Source organism: Hyperoodon ampullatus (genome assembly GCF_949752795.1).
Source record: "Hyperoodon ampullatus genome assembly, chromosome: 16".
Lineage (NCBI taxonomy): Eukaryota > Metazoa > Chordata > Mammalia > Artiodactyla > Ziphiidae > Hyperoodon > Hyperoodon ampullatus.
The window spans coordinates 27,332,887-27,348,954 of record NC_136929.1 but is presented as its reverse complement, the minus strand read 5'-3'; positions in this window follow the sequence as shown (position 1 = coordinate 27,348,954).

The following is a 16,068-nucleotide window of genomic DNA, read 5'->3' as shown; positions in this document are numbered from 1 at the left end:
AGTCTTTTCAACAAATGGTGCTGAAATAATTGGACACCCATATGCAAAAAAGAAAAAAAAAAGTACCTAGACCCAGACTTTACATCTTTTACAAAAATTAACTCAAAATGGATCATAGACTTAAATGTAAAATGCAAAACCATAAACCTTCCAGAAGAAAATGTAGGAGAAAAACAATGTGACCTTAAACTTGGTGAAGAGTTTTTGGATATAACATCAAAAGCACAATCTATAAAAGAAATTTCAGTCAGCTTTATTAAAATTAAAAACTTGTGCTCTGTGAAAAGCACTGTTAAGAGAATGAAAAGATAAGCCACAGACTGGGAGAAAATATTTGCAATGTAGATATCTGATAAAGAATTTGTCCTCCATACCAAAGAACTCTTAAAACTAAACAATAAGGAAACAAAAAACTTATTTTAAAAAATGGGCAAAAGATCTAAACAGACACCTAACCAAAGAAGATGGCAAATAAACATATGAAAGATACTCAACATCATTTTTCATTAAGGAAATGCAAATTAAAACACAGATAAGGTACTACTTTATGCCTATTAGAATGGCTAAAAACTAAAAACTGAGAATGCCAGTTGCTGGCAAGGATGCAGAGCATCAGGAACTCTCATTCATTGATGATGGGAATGCAAAATGGTACAGCCACTTTGGAAGACAGTTTGGCAGTTTCTTACAATGCTAAACATTCTTTCACATAATTTAGCAATTGTGCTCCTAGGTTTCTACCCAACTAATTTGAAAACTTATGTCCATACAAAAAGCTGCATGTAAATGTTTATAGCAGTTCTATTTATAATCATCAAAAACTGGAAGAAACCAAGATGCCCTTCAGTAAACAAATGTCTTGACAAAACTGTGGTACATCCATACAATGGAGTAATACTCAGCAATGAAAATGAATGAACTATCAAATCTGCAGAAACATGGATACTTCTTAAATGCATATTGCTAAATGAAAAAAGCCAGTCTGAAAAAGGCTCCATACTATATGATTCCACTTATGTGACATTCTGGAAAAGGCAAAACCATGGAGACAGTAAGTAGATTAGTGATTGCTGGGGCTTCAGGAGGAGTGCACCTGGGGAGATGGAGAGCTGAATAGGTGAAGCATGGGGAAATTTTTAGTGCACTCGAACTATACTGTATATTGCAATGGTGAATACATGACACTATGCACTTGTCAAAACCCACAGAACTCAGCAGTACAAAGAATGAACCTTAATATATGCAAATTTTAAATCTCATTTAGGTGTTCAGGGGCAAGGGATCCCAGGATGGAATGCAGAGTGTTGCAAAAGGATCCAGTGGTATTGCAAATGTATGAAACAGTCTCAGTAAAGGGAGTGAGGGGAAAAGGGGCTGACCTTAGTAGCTCTGAAAATGAGTGAACAGTAACTTTGGAAATGAGTGGAGTGTGTAAGACTAAAGACACAGCAACTGTACAGATCACTGTACTCTAGTTGACCGAGTTGTTTTTCATGGAGTACAGGTTAACAATTCTGAAACCACTATACATACGTATACACTGGAATTGAATAATTCAGTAAATAGACAGTGGTTGGTGAGAGCCACATTTCTCACCATTGGAGTGGGAGGTTACAGATAAGGAGGGGAAGAGACAGGAATGGTCCCTGTGGTAATGAGTGAGTTAGAGACATCAGTATGATTTCATGTTTAGTTTAATATAGATACGGATGGTTACACACAGAAATATCTAAAGGTATGTGCATTTACATGTGTTAGTATACACACATATATTTTCTTGCTCTGTCAGCTGACAGAGCCTAGAAGCAATGAATCCAGATCTTGATTTTTTAATACCATTCACCAATAAAAGTGACCAAGACTCCTTGGAGAAATGGCTGGTTCTAGGGCTGGGGCAGGATGTAGAGAAGATGAACCCGGAGCATCTTATAGTGCCAGGAAATAAGGAAGTGCTCAAACATATACATGCACACACATATGTATGCACAAATGATGTGGATATGTCAAAGGGATATAGGCATCAATTGAAAGTGCTCCCAATGGCCAAAGCTGGTATTTGAGCAACTAAATAAATAATGTAGCATTGAATTATAACCCAAAGTATAAAATAAAGATTTGCAAGTCTGTGCTGGCATCAATAAACATTTGAATAAATAAATAATGGAGGAGACACAAATCTCCCATGCAGAATTCCAAATAATTTATAAAGCTACTCCATCCTCAAGGAGGTAGAATATAACTCTTCACTTCCTGTGTGTGGGCTGCATAGTGCATATCTTCCAGACCACAGTATGGGATGGGGAAAAAAAGAGTAACTTTATGGAGGAGGGACCTGACAAACACTACCTCAGAAAGGTAATCAAGATTAATGTCAGTAATAATTAATGGTATTACTAGCATGTACTTGATAGGATGTGATCAAAATAGCACAATATCTCTGTAACCTTCTTCCCCAAAACCCAGAACTCCAGTCTAATCATGAGAAAAACACACATCTTCATTGAGGAGACAATACTCCTCAAAACTAACAAAGGCATCAAAAATTTAAAAGTCCGAGACACCATCACAGCAAAAAAAGAGCCTGAGACATGACAACTAAATGTAATATGGTTCCTGGATGAGATCCTGGAACAAAAAAAGGACCTTAAGTCAAAGCTAAAGAATTCTGAATAAAATATAGGCTCTAGTGTTGCTTTTTCTTTCTTTCTTTTCTTTTTTTTTTTTTTTTTTTTTTTTTAAAGAAAGGCAGACTGCCACATGCAGACTCATTAGGATGTGTCTGGAGTCCTGGAAGTTTGGCTACCCTACGTTCTCCTACAAATGGACCTTGAGATCTTGTGTGCAGATTCTAGCAGGGAAGCACAGCAATTAATAGACCCTTGACCCAAGAACGGTCCTCCTCTATTGGGGAAGGCCAACCAAGTGGGCAGTTTTGGGAGGGACACATATGGAGCAATGAGAGATGGAGGTCACCTTCCTAGCCAGCAAGATCAGCCACATCAATCCTGGCGATCAATAGCGTGACAGATGTCACAGCCAGATCACCCTCATATCTAAGGCTTTAGTTTATAATTGATTCATGAATTGTGACAAAGCTACCATGCTAATGTAGGATGTTAATAATAGGTGAAACTCTGTGTGAGATGTATGGGAACTCTGTATTATCTTCACAGTTTTACAGTAAGTCTAAAACAATTCTAAAGTACACTATTTTTTAATAAATTAAGTTATTATTAAAACCCTACTATAGCTCACTAATGCTGGGCATGTAAACATCATCAAATGATAGATATGGGGTTAGAATACAGACTAAGCTTCAAAACAATGAAATCCAGAAAGACAAGGGTTCCAAACACATGGAAATTTCTTTCTCTTCCACATGACAGCCCTGGGTTAGGTTGTGGTCCGGAAAAGGTGAGCGGAGCAGCTCTAATCCAGGGTTGCTGACTCCTTTTGTCCTGTTACTCTGCCATGCCCTAGGGGGCTGCTTTTACTCCAGAATCAAAGCAGGCTCACCAGCATTGTTTCCGCCTTCCAGCTCCATGGAAGGGAGAGTGGAGACAATCACCTTCCTTTTTAAAGATGTGGCACAAAACCTTCACAAAACACTCCTACTTGCATCCCTTTTGAAATAAATTGGGACTCCTGGCTAGGTGGATTGCACAGAAGGATGAACTGTAATCTCTAGCCATGAGTGCCAATTAAATCTGAAGGGTTTCTATTACTAAAGGAAGAAGGCAGAATAAAACTAGTATCCATTACAAATCTCTCTTTCTGGCTTCCTGCTCAATTATCCAAGTGCACCTTTGTTCCCATACACAGAGCACACCCCTCAAAGGGATACATCCTAAAATCCCATTTGATCACTCATCCAGCTCAGAGGCCAGGAATTCTGGTTGACTCTCAGTGTCCTCTGTCAGGTCCCGATACAACCCCCTCCAGTGCAGGGACCCGTAAACAGAAAGGGCATGATCTAGCCCCCAACCAGCCAATACACAATTGTGGAGTAGGAACGAGGTAATCACAGGTAAAACTCTCATTCAGAAAAGGGAAGAATGGGACCAGTGAGTGGTCCATGGCAGTGAACAACATTGGCTGGGCATCAGTTATGGAAAGTCCCCTCTGGTATTAAGGTGCTTGGTTTCATGCTGTCTGTTCTCTGGGAGGCACCCTCTTGTTCACTGTCCACCATGCTCACATCTGAAGTGGACATTGGAGGTATGGATTTGGAGACCCAGGGTTGCTTCAGGGTGGGAAGGGGCATGGCAAACTGTCATAGACTTCTGTAAGCCTGGTTTATGTTTTGTTTTTCAGCAGAACAATTTGCTCAAAAACTTAATATGCTTCAGTCTATTAGCTTCTAGTTAGTTCCATATGAAACTAACATTAGCAAAGGCCTCGGGTGGTCATAGTTCTTTCATCTGCCGCTTCCCCTCTTTTATTTACTGGCCTCTGTGCTTGGCTGTCCCTTTCTCCTTCAACTAAATGATCTTTGCAGTTGAGTTGATTCCCATTGTCTGAGGAAGAGCTTTCAATGGAAGGCCTGGTACAGCTTCTGAGAAACATTACTATCTCCTGCTCTTCATCATAAAGCTGCAGTTGGCTTTTCTAGCTTGATTAAGCCCTCAATCACTGGACTCCCAGGCAACTTAGATTGCAGGTCTCAGTCAGGACAGAAGTGCAATGCCTAAGCATTTATGCTTGCAGGCTGGCTAATGGACTCCTGGCTTCATCTCTCTCATCGTATCTTGTTCACTGCAGTAAGAAGCAGCAAACACGTACTAACATCCTGAGTCTTCTCAATCTCTCCTCCTAGAATCATGGGCTCCAGAGCTAAAATAAGCAAGAACTTTGCCAAATGTTTGGCCATGGCATAACAAGGGTCATCAGATTTCCTGCCTGCAACATTTCCTCATTTCTTATACTTGTTTTAGGCTTTTATTTGATAACATCCTATTTCCAGTACCAGTTTCTAAATAAGTTAGGACACAATGAGGTGGCTGTAACAAAGCATCTATAAAATACAGTGGCTCAAATAGGACAGATTCTTTTTCTTTTTCTCATAGCACAACAGAAGGAGGCTCTGTCCACGAAATTATCTAAAGCGTATTGTACTGCCATCCTCTAGCATCTCATGATCAAAGTTGGCTGTCATAACTGTGCCCCTGCCTGAAGGAAGAGTAAAAGAAACGATGTGATGAAGAATCTGCCTCCACTCCTGTCGCTCATATTCAACTGGCCACACAACTGCAGGGAGGTTGTGACATGTATCTCCTAGCCAGACACCTGCTAACCCATGTCGAGGTTTCTGTTCTAAAGAAAGATAGAGAAATGGATTGTGGGAGCAGATTGTAGTCTTGGCATCTGTAGAGCCCTGTGAACTCAGTCTCCTGACTTGTCCCCTGTGAGAGCTTATCAGTGGATGATGGTACCTCAGGGTCTCCTATATGTCTTTGTATACAAAGACATTGCGATTTAGACCTCCCAACACACACCCCTTTTAATAACGTCTTTTCTTGATGAACTAAGGATTTTAGATCTATGTGGCCATTTAAGTGTGTTTCTGACCCAATACTCTCAATTAACAGGATATGGAATTGAGGAGAACAGGGGACCTCAGTTCCTGAACAGTTCCATTATAGAGCCAGTCTGTCAGTGGCAAAGCTAGGATTGGAACCCAAAATGCTGAAGTCTCTTTCACTAAACATGGGGTTTAAAAATGAATGCAATAATCTAAAAATGATCTCACCAGAATAGAACACAGTGACAGACTAAGCTTCATATGCCATTCTCTTATTTAGATAATTCAGTATTTTATTAACTTTTAGAATTACAATGACACACTGCTAACTCCTACTTAACTTGTGGTTTTTATGATTCTGCCATACATTTTTTATGGCAGAATCATAATCATACAATTTATGCCATACATTTGCAAAACAAATTCTGTCCTAGCTTGCATTTGTATAGCTTTCCGCTTTCATGAGTTACTTTTTTGTACTGTGCACAGGTCACTATTGAATTAGATGAGTTTAACAGCCCTTTTGGATCCCATTTAACATGAGATGCTTTAAAGATTCAAACCTTGAGACCAAATAACAATTTTACTAAAGTTGATATGTATTATACCCATTATATGCCCCCAATTTACTAGATTTATCACTATTGTAAATAAAAGCTAGATTAAGATTTACTCCTTTAAAAGCTTTATTTTCTATAGTTTGCTGTTTTGAATATGTATTTTTTTCTTTCTTTTTTTTTTTTTTTTTTGTGGTACGTGGGCCTCTCACTGTTGCGGCCTCTCCCGTTGCGGAGCACAGGCTCAGGACACGCAGGCTCAGCGGCCATGGCTCACGTGCCCAGCTGCTCCGCGGCATGTGGGATCCTCCTGGACCGGGGCACGAACCCGTGTCCCCTGCATTGGCAGGTGGACTCTCAACCACTGCACCACCAGGGAAGCCCTGAATATGTATTTTAATATTTGTTCTGGAAGTATAGCTTATTGGTCTACAGTTTTAGACTTGTTCCCTTCTAAGTGTAGTTCCCTTTTTCACTTTTAGGATTTTCCGTAAATTCTTTCACTTTGCATTTGTGTGTAGAAATATTATCTCGCCATGCACTTCTGCAAAGTTTGTGAGTCCCCAAGACTCCTGATGCCAGTCATAAGTTCAAGAGGTCTTTAAGACAACCGTCCAGCTTGATAATTCACTAGAAGGACTCCCAGGGCTGTCCTACTCATGGTTATGGTTTATTATTGTGAAAGGATACAGAATAGTACCAGCCAAGGGAGGAAGCACATAGGACAGTGTCCAGGAAATGCCAAGCACCCGTCTTCAACTATCCTCTCCCAATGAATTTGTGTGGACCATGCCTGTTTCTCCCAGCAATTAGGTGTGACAAGACACACTGAGCTGTGACAACCAGAGAAGCTCATCTCATCCTTGGTGTCGAGAGTTTTTATGGGGGTTCAGTCAGGTAAGACTTGGTTGACTGCTCACAGAGTTGACCTTAGTCTATAGCCCCCAGCCCCACCTCTCCCCCGTTAGAGATGATACTGTGTGGCCCAAAGCCTTCACCATAAATCACAGAGTTCGAATAGAATATCTGGAGTGGCCCAAGGCCCCCAGGTAAACAAAGACCCACTTAGCAGGCAGGACATTCCAGAGATCTCCCAGGAGTTGAAGGCAAAGGACAAACTTCTCTTTGGGCACTGGTAATCCTTTACTACGCATCTTTCAAGTAAATAATATTGTAAACCTTGTAAATCCAGAGATACTCAGGGTTCAGTCCTGTAACAGTGCTACATTTATTCAAGAAGTGTAGTTCAACTATTGAAATGTAATTAAGAAGAATTCCATCATTTACTAGTGACTCTTAAAGGACATTCAAGAGGATCCAAATACATACACCACATTCGCTTTTATTAAATTCCTCTTCCCTCATCCCAAACCCTACCTCCCCCCCCCAAAAAAAAACCCTCTTAAACTCCCAGCCTACCTAATATTGCCCTCCTCCTTTTCTCTCTCCTCTTTCTTATCACATTGTTTAGTAGATTAATTTAGGCTTAAATTCAGCACAAAATTATCCATCCTTTTTTAGGATGTGGGAAGAGGTAGAAAACTGGGCTCACCAATGCAGATTTTCTTTGACAAGGCAGGGAAATGGGGAAAATCAACTCGTATGCTAATATTATTTTTTTCTGACACAATAATTATAACTTCCAGGCATCAACTGTGTTTCAGGCATTTCACATATATGTATTTCTGGATCAAATATGTTACCTTCTCAGAGATCTCACAACCTAGGAAAACTTTCAACAATTTTAAGTGGAGGCAAAGTCATTCAAGAAATACTATAGGAATTACTGCTGAAGTGCATCACTCCATGATACTTTGTTATGGCAAAGGAAATATGTACCATAGGGGAAAAATTGTTTATGTAAGTATCAAAATATTCAGCTTCAACATTTCCTTTTTCTTTCTTTATTATTTTTTACTCTTATGGTTGTCTTCTAGCTCAATATTGGATAATTAATTTAGGGAGGAAAAGGGAAAAACTCTTAGGATTCTACCAAATTTTAACAAACACAAAATACTAAAATGCAAGCATATATATATTTTAACTCTTTCATTAGGTAGTGAGACTTCTATTCTGTCAACTCTAATATATATGGAGATGCTTGAATCTGTTATGAAGTTTCTATACACTTTCTTTCTAAATAGTAGAGAAAAATGAGCTAGAGAGAAACTTTTTCCACTATCTATGTACCTTAAGAGTATCATCGACTCATTTGTTAAACGGCTCATACACATGCTTCAGGGTGAGTTAAAACCAAATTTGAAATACAAGTTACAGTTTATTCTTTTGGCAAAAGGAGGCAACAGACTTTCCTTTCCCACCTCCACGACCCCTCCACCCCTCCATCCCCACCCGACTCCCGCTTACCTCCTGCCTCAGCAGACTGGTTCAATACAGCAATTTACTATGTTTACATTTTTAAAACATGACGCAATATTATCAATGTATCTCCCTAATCAGCTGCAATTCTTGAATCTACTCAAATATCCAGTCAGTGCTCCCATTTCCCAAATTATACTATAAATGTTCTCTAAGTTTGTTTGAATCACGATTACAGAAGCTCTGTCCCTTGCATTGGATTAATATGCTCTTGGCTCTTAATCTATAGGATTTTTTCTCCATCTCTTTTTTCCTCTTGCAGTTTTGTTGTTGTCGAAGAAGGAGGAGGAAGAGGATGGGGAGAAAGAGAAGCTGAGTCACTTGTCTCATAAAGTTTCCTACAGTTCATATTTTTGTTTTGTCTTGTTTTAGACATGTTTTTGGCCCTCGTATTTCTCTGTCTTCACATGTGGTTAAATTCAGGTTTGGTGGTGGTGGTGGTGATGGTATGTGTATGTGTGTATATATGAAGACTACTTAATAAGTGATATTGGATACTTTCATCAGAAGCACATACAGTCTTTCATTCGGTGGTATTAACAATTATTTGGGGATTTCAAAATGTGATGTTTTCCTTCTACTTTCCCTTTTTCATTTATTAACCTGAATACATGTATAAGAAACACTTTCTCTCATCCCTAATTTGGTTACTCTGAATATTTAGAGAAAAGGCAGGATAAAGATTTTATCCTTTATTTACCAGTTTCCAAAATAATAACTCAAAGCCCTAGTATTCTCCAAAGATGATCTATGTATTTAAATATCATTTTGAACTCATGGATTTAAACATATTTGATGTGTTTCAATCCATGGGAATTATTGTCCTTATTGACACTTAGGTCATCTAACCTTCAGACAGTGGGAGCTTATTCAAGTTGGCTCCTGAGTCTTTTTCACACAATCCTACTAGCCTTGGATAAAAAGTTTCAAACTTATCTAGTACATTTCCTACCTTAGACCTACCATCAGCCTCCTTTTTCAAGGACCCAGATCTCTTTTTCTGGAAAATGGTATTTAAAGACCAAATTCTAGGAACTCGGTTAACTCATTGCTATTGGGTCGGTCAGTATCTCTAGGCAATTTCAGTGCATAGTGCTCAAGAAAAATATTTTTTTCACTAAAAAATATAAATAAGTCTTCACTGATATTCTAATTGAATTCAGGGTTATAAGGTTAAACTCATTCATCTTAGTGAATATCTCCTTTCTCCCATATACCATGTCATAGCACACACATCACAGTCTCCAGATAGCTATATCAACACTGCTATAAGCAATATATTTCTAGTAATTTCTTCAACTCAAATAAAAGTATCTCTAGGAAAGGGATGGCAACTGAAAACTGACAGTATGAATCATTCTTTCTTAGCAAAGACTAACTGCATGCCTTAAGCATATTTACTTGGTGTTATTTAAGATCTGTGTAAAAATGTTGATGTACTGGTGTATGTATAGAAGTTTCTCTCAGGAGAATGACAGAATTTTCTTCACAGAATTAGCACCTTGTAGTTCAAATGACTCACAAGAAAGTCTATAACTAATTCTTATCTTTGCTGTGCATTAACCAGAAGGCTAACACATTTGCAAAGAAACTCTCTTGTAATGTGACAAGACTCACAATAAGTTGGTCTCCCTCCACGAGAAAGGCCCAGTAGGGGTCAAGCCATACCGGATTATACCATGGTTCAGTCTGGTAGCCCCGAACACTTACCATAGCCACTTGCAAGCACTGAAGTAACAGATGGTAAATTTAAAAGAACAGCTTTTTAAAATTTAAAACAAATCTAAATGAAACCTCCCTCATCATCTCCATTCCACTCTTTCCCAAAAAGGGGGTGAAAAACATCACAAGTATGATTCTGAGATGTTTACTTTAAAAGTATCATTTATCCTAGTTTTCAAAATCTATTACAACCCATAGTAAACAATGGTTTGTTTTTGTTGTTGGTGGTGGGTTTTTCTGTCTGTTTTGTTTTTGTTTTTGTTTTTGTTTTTTTAGTAAGACAATGCCTCATTTTATCAGCTTTCCCTGGCTGATGACCAGGATGTGGAAAATAGAGTTAGGAGACTAAAGACTTCTAGGAGGCAGTAGCAGAGAGATGAGCCGCAACCACTGCCCAGTTGAAACAAGAAAGCCTATCACTATACCTGAATGAATATGAACATTTTTCATCTTTATTTTTACGAGAAAATGGTTTAGGTAATTTACCTTTCAGTCCTTGCATAAGAGAGAGAAGTTTAAAATCACTGCAGCTTCTGCTCATTTTTTGCTCAGGGATGGGCTGCGCTGGTTGAATGGGGTGCCGTGCACCGCGCCCGCGGCTGATGGGAGCGGGAACGCGCAAAGAGAGGAAGTCCGCGGCCACACGTCTACCCCACGCAGCCAGAGTGGGGTTAGGATGCGCTGTTGAGTTGGGGGATTTTTTTTAAAGCAGATAATAAAAGAGTGTAGCCCTCTTATCAAAATGACATTCAAAGTTCACACTTCGAGCCACCGACAAAGTCCACATCCAAGCAAACAACAGTGGGAGAAAAAATATTATAAAAAATGTATAGGGCTTCCCTGGTGGCACACTCGTTAAAAATCCACCTGCCAATGCAGGGGACACGGGTTTGAGCCCTGGTCCAGGAAGATCCCACATGCTGCGGAGCAACTAAGCCCGTGCACCACAACTACCGAGCCTGCACGCCGCAACTACTGAAGCCTGCGCGCCTAGAGCCCGTGCTCCGCAACGAGAGAAGCCACAGTAATGAAGAGTAGCCCGGCTCACCGCAACTAGAGAAAGCCCGCGCGCAGCAACAGACCCAGCGCAGCCAAAAGTAAATAAATTAAAATAAAAGAATAAGTCTTGGGACTTCCCTGGTGGTGTAGTGGTTAAGACTCAGTGCTCCCAATGCAGGGGGCCCAGTTCGATCCCTCGTCGGGGAACTAGATCCCACATGCGTGCTGCAACTAAAGAGCCTGCCTGCCGCAACTAAGATCCGGTGCAACCAAATAAATAAATAAATCTTTTAAAAAAATGTATAAACCAGGAACTGAAGGGAAATGTGGGTCTGAAGTCACAGGACTGCCATTCTCACCAGCAAGTGTGCAGAGACAGCGGGGATACAACTCCCCAGGACCACAGAGAAGTAGGGTGCAGTGTCAAGACACTTTCCTCCCTCTTTCCATCCTGGGAAGAATAAAATAAAATGTGCTGCTGTTTGCTGCCCAGAGCTATAGCTTGTAACAGTCTGAGTGCCAAGGCAGACACCAGGACAGATTCAACCTTTGTGACCAAGTCTAGCCAGTATATCATCTGACCTTAAACTCTTCCCAATATCATGGTCAAATAAGAACCCTAAGCATCAAGAGAAGACCAGGTTTTGAACCACAGGTCCTAGGGGCTGAGCTGAGGCAATCACAAAACCTCTTAATAGAAAGGAGGAAGAGAGAGAAAAAGAAAAGTAGCACCAACTCAAGGTGGACCTCAAAACCAAAAAAGAAAATTAACAAAATAAAGACACCAAGTAAAATCAAATATTGGGAAATGATATCATTCTAGACAAAACAAAAATAAATGTGCCACCTTCAAAAAAACTTTAAGATAAGTATATCTAGAGTTATCAAAGAGATGCAAAAAGGAATAGCATCATTCCAAAGAAGTGAGAAATTATGTAAAAAGATGCTTTTTAAAACTTAGTAAACTGGATGAACTCTAAACTGGAATGATCAAAGTAACATGAATGAAATGGGAGGTAATACTAAGGCATTCACCCAGAATATAGCAGAAAGGCAAAGAGAAAAAAATTTTTGTAAGAACAGTTAAGAGATAGATTGATAAGGAGATAATTAAAAATCAATGAACGAGTGAATAAATGAATGAACACACACACACACACACACGGAATCCCAGAAGAGAAGAGGAGAAAAGGCAAAAGCAACAAGCGGAAAGATAAAACCTGAGAATTTTTAGAGTTGATGACGTAGGCTGTCAGATTGAAAATATACTCCAGATAATTAAAGGTAAATGCACAACTAGACACATTAAAAAAAAAAGAGCAAAACACAAAGATATTCTTAAAATCTACTCATAGAGAAAAGACCAGATGGCCTACAATTAGACTTATTACCAGTAGGTACCAGAAGAAATAAAATTTTATCTTCAAAGCTCTTAGAGAAAATCTATCTATCCAGAATTTTATATCAAGTTAAAGCTCATTCAAGGATGAAGGAATACATTTTCCCACGGACTCTTATTGAAAAATAAAGCAAAACAGGCAAAATTCCATATTTAAGAAGAAGGAAACAGATTCAGAGGTAAGGGAAAGATAAAAGAAAAAAAATGAGGGGATAAACATTTTTTTTGAGAAGTGAGTAATTCAGCTATCCACTGTTAAAATGACGTTTGTATGTGCATGAGTATGTGCTAGGAAAAAAGATGAAAGTAAAACTCTAGGCTCCAGTAACAAGGATTCTAAGGAAGCAGTGCCAGATAGATTCTAAGGTCTTTGTCCTATTCACACAAGGAAATAAATTGAAATTTTGTTAGAAAAATTTATAGTTGAACATTAATTTTAAAAACTGAAGGGTAACTGCAAAATAATAGAAGTAAAATCCATAATCTCTAGACCAGCAGAAGGAAAAAAATGAAATTGTAGAAATGTATAAATCTGAGGAAAAGTAGAACAGAAAACAAAACAGGAGAAAAGTATGGTGAACAGAAAACACAAAATATTATAATAGTTCAGTCCAAAGTCTAAATAAATCTAGAAATATCAATAATCATAATAAATGAATTCTCAATAAATAATAAAGACCATCAGATTGGATGATAAAACAAAATCCAACTATACGTACCTCATTTAAATCACTTCTAAAACAAAACAACATAGTAAGATCAGAAGATTAAAAATACTACCTAAGCTGGGCTTCCCTGGTTGCTTAGTGGTTGAGAGTCCGCCTGCCCATGCAGGGGACACGGGTTCGTGCCCCGGTCCTGGAAGATCCCACATGCCGCGGAGCGGCTGGGCCCCTGAGCCATGGCCGCTGAGCCAGCGCGTCCGGAGCCTGTGCTCCGCAACGGGAGAGGCCACAACAGTGAGAGGCCCGCGTACGGCAAAAAAAAAAAAAAAAAAAAGACATAATCTCAATCAATTTCTAGCCAAACAACCACAAAAGCAGGAGATTCCAAAATTTAAGGGAATCAGCCAAGATATTTAAGGTAAATCTTAGCCTTCAGTTTATTTAGTAGAGGAAACATTTACATAAAGTATATTGTAGTAGGCAGTGCTGTACTTCCAGTTCTCCACTGCATACTCCTACTGCTTTGAAGTTATGTGTAACCATGTGACTTGCTTTGGTCAATGAAATGTGAGTAGAAGGAATTTTTGCCACTTTCACGCAGGAGCTTTATGAGCTAGTATGCAGTTGTCCAGGTCATTTGTTCTTACCTTGGCAATGATAGAAGCATGGAGACGGAGCCTACCTTAGCCCAGGTACCTGAGTAAGGATGACAGTCTTCTGACTCCCGCCCTGGCTCTCTTCCTGTGTGTCCACATGTGCAATGCAACAGCATCCTAGGGACAGATTGCCACCATCTCAAGTTAGGTTTCCACAGTTATTCTCTGGATTTCTGTCTTCTACAAGCTGAATTAGTTTAGATCTTTCTTCTTTGAAGCTGCATTTGTAATCTGTTGGTCTCATCACCTACTGAACCTGATCTTTTAAAATTATGTTTTATTGTTTGTTGTTTTCTCTGTTCCCAGGTTTTTAGTAGCATGTGGGAGCTTTCAGACAAGTGTTTTCCATGGACTAATGAAAAGTGCTTACAGTGCTCGTTTCGGCAGCACATATACTAAAAAGAAAAGTGCTTACAAGTACTGTCAAATAAAGCCTGGAGTCTGAAAACAGAGGCTTTAAACTGGTTATAAAGCTGGAAAACTGTCCAGTAGTTAATTTCCCCCAACCTACCCATTTGCTATTCTTCAGTTCTCAGAGTAAATTCACCTCTGAGATTTTTTACATTTTGTTTTGATGAAGGCAACCATGCCTTTAATAAAGTATTTTCTGTTAATCCACACTTCCTTTCTGAAACTAAACAAACAAAAAATATTCCTGAAGATAAGAAGTAAGGACATATCTGTAATCTTGATGACACAATCCTTCAGTGACATGATTATAATCATTATCTCTGTGCAGGATCTAGGATGAGCAAAATATTATAGTTGAAACACAGATAACCCCGTTATGATATAATCATTACTATTTTCTGAAAGCTCATTATGTGCACAGACCATGGTTAGGCACTCACTGGAGGTTTGTTGTGAGTAAACTTGCTGTGACTTCTTTGAGGCTGGCTTATAATTTCTAGAATGTGATGATTTGCCCGAGAGAATGTTGAACTATTTTCTGTGAGCTACCTTCCACTGCCTTTTACTTAGATTCCCATCATGTCCTTGCAGCTATGCGAGTAAGTCGAAGGAGAACTAAAATGACCCACTGTGATGGGAGGACTTCTAACCCTGCTGTGTCACTTTCAAATGATTTCTGACTTTGGTTTGTAACACTTCAGTGTGATCGCAATTTTTTGCAAGGAAGTTTTTTGTAAGAGCTCTGGAAATTATCAAAGAAAAAAGAGCTCTTTTGAATTAAAGAAAGAAAACTCTACCACACTGACTTATATGATGAGAGAAATATTTGAGGAAAACAAGAAAATAGATTGTTCAAAATCCAAAGTCTTTCAAAAGCTCTAGAGTAGACATCCAGTGTGATGGTAATATAAAGTACCAATTTTTGCCAGCAAGACTCAAGTCATACCAGATTCATTTTTCTCTTATAAAGTTAAAAAATTGGGGGAAAATTATAAAGATGCTTATTTTTCAAGGTTTAAGTATGTTATTTTTTTCAATGTTTAAGTAATCTTACATACTTTCTTTCAAAAAGAGCAACTTGTTCAAAAATGTCTATTTGTTTTAGTTTAAAAAGTTTCAGATTTTGAAATAAGTTTCTGAACTTCAAAAAGAATTATTTTTATACTTTTGAAATTTTAAATACATCCAAGATCATCATGGGATCTGTTTAGGTCCAACATAGGCTGTGACTTGGTTCCTTCTGGGTATTCTTAAGAGTGATATTGACATTTGAAGAATCCAAATGGCTAGAAATACAAAACAAAGCAGTGATAGTTTATGCTGTTTTGTCATCTGTGCAGAAATAAGCATTGAATGAATAGCCTTTGTACTGTCAGAAATGTTGTACCAGCACCAGCAACTTTGTTGATCTTGGAAACCTACTGTTTTCTGATCTATGCTTGGTGACTTTTTAACTTCCAGTAATATTTGCTTGTTAATGAATCAGACTTTGTTCAAGACATTCTTGGCTATTGATTTTGCATAAGTCAATAGTTTCTATTGATAAACCGTTAAGACCAGAGCAGGATATTTTGCTAGGTGCTGCCCAAGATCAGAAAAGAGATACTGCAATGAATGAGCTGGGGCTGCCTAGCTTTCAATTCCTGGTTCTGCCACTTCCTGGCTAGGTAACTTTGGGCAGATTGTGTGACTTCCCGTGCCTCAGTTTCCTCATTTATAAAACAGGAGTAATTATAGAAACTACTCAAAGGGCTGTTTG